This window comes from Neophocaena asiaeorientalis, unplaced genomic scaffold (assembly GCF_003031525.2).
Source record: "Neophocaena asiaeorientalis asiaeorientalis breed wild unplaced genomic scaffold, Neophocaena_asiaeorientalis_V1.1 scaffold69, whole genome shotgun sequence".
In the NCBI taxonomy this organism is placed as follows: domain Eukaryota; kingdom Metazoa; phylum Chordata; class Mammalia; order Artiodactyla; family Phocoenidae; genus Neophocaena; species Neophocaena asiaeorientalis.
The window spans coordinates 3,248,966-3,252,700 of NW_020174373.1; the positions used below are offsets into that span (position 1 = coordinate 3,248,966).

Genomic DNA, 3,735 nt, shown 5'->3' on the forward strand with positions numbered 1-3,735 from the left:
AGTCAAACAACGCAGGCATCAGAAAGTAGGGCAGTAACCACAGAGAGATCCCTGCTACGGCAACGGAACAGACAGATTGATGAGGCGAACTGTTCAGGGAGCAGAATGCAAGGCAGATGGTTCCCCATCGTGGGCTGGGCGGCTAGAATTATAAGCAATTATAAAGAATTCAAATTTCAGTGCACAGCAGACATTTCCACTCTATCCACAGAGCGTCTGAAACAAAGGCAAGGCTGGATACCGTCATGGTTTGGGTTGTTAATTTCACGGGGGGTGGGAAATAGTGTATCAGCCATTGGTCTTATTCCCGTTAGTTGCCCATTTTTCTAACGGGGAGTTCACTGGTTTTATATGGATCTGAGAGACCTTTCTATATTTTAAGATAATAGATGCTTCTCTTCTAAATTCAATTTATGCAGGATTTCTATGCATTTTCCATGGGTTTTTGATGTGTGTGACTTGTAAATGGAAATCATTGGATGAAGCAGGGTTAAACAAGGCTGTTTAAAGCAAGACTTCTCAAAGCCTTTAATATGATATGGTGAATTGTGAATCAGCAAGTGAGGAATTAAAATGAGGCTTTTGCCAAAATTATTGACCATGGGCAACTGTGTTTATTACCTGTCTTTCAGAATATGCTTTAATCTGTTTTGTGCTGAAAATTTGGGACTCTGTGGCAGGAATCACGAAATGTATGAGAAATATTCTAAAAGAGACTAAATAGTATTGAAAAACAACTAGCATTAATTACAGATTCCATAAAATGGCGAAATACAATATAAATAACAATAAAACAAGTTTTCCTATGTATAAAAAAAAACAAACTAATTTAAGATATTACCTGAAAAGGCCCCACCCCGACAGCAAAACACACAAACAAAATCTAGAAATAAACTTAATAAGAAATATGTAAAAGCTATCTAGAAAATCATAAAACTTTACTAAGGAATATAAAATTAGACTTGTAGAAACAGACAAAAGAGCATGTTCCAGGATTTAAAATGTAAACATTTTAATTATGCCCATTTTCCCCAAATATATTGCAGATTTATATGACAATAAAAATCCTTAATGGATATTTTTAGGACCTTGTAAGTTTTCTGCCCAAAAGTGATCTGAAATAATTAGTAAGTGATCCAATCTGTGAAAGCTTTAAAGAATTAGTAAGAGAAAACTAAGGTCAGATAGCAAAATATTTTATGTATAAGGAACATAGAAGATTCACAGAGATGTAGCCAAGAGATACCAGAATCCCTCTTTGTGCATACTCTGTGAGCTGTATCTCCCAATTAGAGACAACATAATGGACACAGTCCCTGAAGGACAAGAGACAGAGGGTGAGGCTGAAAAAACCTTGAAGAAATAACGGCCGAAAGCTTCTCTAGTTTGACAAGAGATGTAAACCTACAAATTCAAGAAGCTGAATGAATACCAAAGAGGATAAACCCCCCAAAATCCATGCCAAGATACATCTTAATAAACTCCTGAAAGCCAAACACAAAGAAAAATCTTGAAAGCAGCCACAAAAAACAACACCTTACCTACAGGGGGAAAAATTCAAAGACAGTAGATTTCTCATCAGAAGCTATGGAGACCACTTGGAAGTGGCACAATATCTTTTGGATGCTGAAAAACTCTTCAGGAATGAAAGGGAAATTAAGACATTTTCAGATGAAGAATATCTAAGAGAATACATCCACAGCAAACCTACACTAAAATGCTAAAGAAATTTTCTAAATAGAAGGGAAATGATAAAAGAAGAAATACTAGAACATCACGGAGGAAAAACAACAATATGCAAAAATTTGGATGCTTATCTTCTCCTTTTGAGTTTTCTAAATTACACTTGAGGGTTGAAGCAAAAATTAGAACATTGTCTCATGTGGTTCTAAGTGTTTGATGAAAAAATGCACAATATAATTATAATATAAATGGGTGAAGGTAAAGAGAGATAAGACTTCTACAGTTCACTAAAACTGGTAAATGGTGACATCAGTATACCGTGATAGTTATGAATTTATAATATAATACCTGGAAAAACCACTGAAAAATTATATAGAGAGATACTCTAAAAACGCTATAGATAAACCAAAATGGGATTCCAAATAACATTCAAGCAATCCACGGGAAGGCAGAAAAAATAATATAGAAAAATGAAAAACAGAGGTAACAAAAAAGTAGCATAATTTAGCCCTAAGATATAAAAAATTATATTAAATGTAAATGGTCTAAATATTCCAATTAAAAGGCAAAGATTGTTATCCATTCATGTTAAATACTCTAAAAAGGTTGAGATTCTTTGGGGGCTGGGTGGCCGGGGCTAAGAGGAGGAACCCGAGCCCTGCGGAGCTCCCGGCGGCCCGGCCCCAAGGCGCTGCGGCCGCGCCGCGCGGTCCTGCCTGTGCACGCCATGAACACCATCATCTTCAACAAGCTCAGCAGCGCCGTGCTTTCTGAGCACCACGGGGCTCTGGAATGGGAGCGGGGTGGCAGGCCCTACGGCGGCGTCCTGGACAGTACGCACGCTCACCCCGAGGTGGGCATTATGTACGGCGCGCCCCTCAAGGACAACCTGGGCCTGAGACACGGGAGGACCGGGGCCCGGCAGAATGGCGGGAAGGTGAGGCACAAGCGGCAGGCCCTGCAGGACATGGTGCGGCCCCTCAAGCAGTGGCTGCACAAGCACCGCGACAATCCGTACCCCACCAAGACGGAGAAGATTCTCCTGGCGCTCGGCTCGCAGATGACGCTAGTGCAGGTGTCAAATTGGTTTGCTAATGCAAGACGTCAGCTTAAGAATACTGTTCGACAGCCAGATTTAAGGTGGGCCTTAAGAATAAAGTTGTACGATAAGTATGTTCAAGGAAACGCTGAGCGGCTGAGTGTAAGCAGTGATGACTCATGTTCTGAAGATGGAGAAAATCCTCCACGAAACCCCATGAATGAAGAAGGCTATAATACTCCAGTCCACCTGAGAGCTGTCTGTGATTAAAAGTGAGAGCTCAGTCATAAAAGCTGGAGTGAGGCCAGAGTCACGGGCCAATGAGGACTACGTATCGCCCCCCAAATACAAGAGCAGCTTGTTGAATCGTTACCTTAACGACTCTTTGAGACACGTCATGGTCACAGATGCTGCCATGATGGGAAAGACAAGGCAGAGAAACCATTCAGGATCTTTTAGTTCCAATGAATTTGAGAAGGAATTGGTATCTCCCTCATCGTCAGAAACGGAAGGCAATTTCATCTATCGCACAGACAGCTCTCAGAGGATCCAGGTATTAAGGTGGTAAAGTTACTTTTTCAAGCTGCAGCAGCCTTCTTCACCTGGTTTGCTGGCACATCTGTGGCTTTGGAGATGCCTCTGGCTTTGTCACGTGGCTGGGCTTTGGAAGAGAGCTTCGTACTCCCTCATTTTCCTGGATTCCCTTCTCTGACTACATGTTGAATTTGAGGAACCTGCCCTTTCTAGAATGATTGTGGATGCAGTTTTGCATTAAAAGCTAATGAGGCCTTAAAAAAATACTCTGAAAAAAGTAGAAATAGAGGGAAACATTCTCAACTGTATAAAAAGAAGCTATAAACTACTTTCAGCTAACAGTATACGTAAAGGTGAAAAGCTGAATGTTTTCACCTAAAACAGGGAACAAGGCAAAGATGCCCAGGTTCACAACTTTTATTCAACAAAGTGCTGGAAGTTCGAGTCAGTGCAGTAAGAAAATAAAAGACATATAGATC

The 3,735-nt window shown here is 40.6% G+C and overlaps 1 pseudogene; it reads left to right on the forward strand.

Annotated features, from left to right (window-relative positions):
* Positions 1-2,410: 2,410 nt before the first annotated feature.
* On the forward strand, positions 2,411-3,290 carry LOC112407126 (homeobox protein Mohawk pseudogene; annotated as a pseudogene).
* Positions 3,291-3,735: the final 445 nt, after the last annotated feature.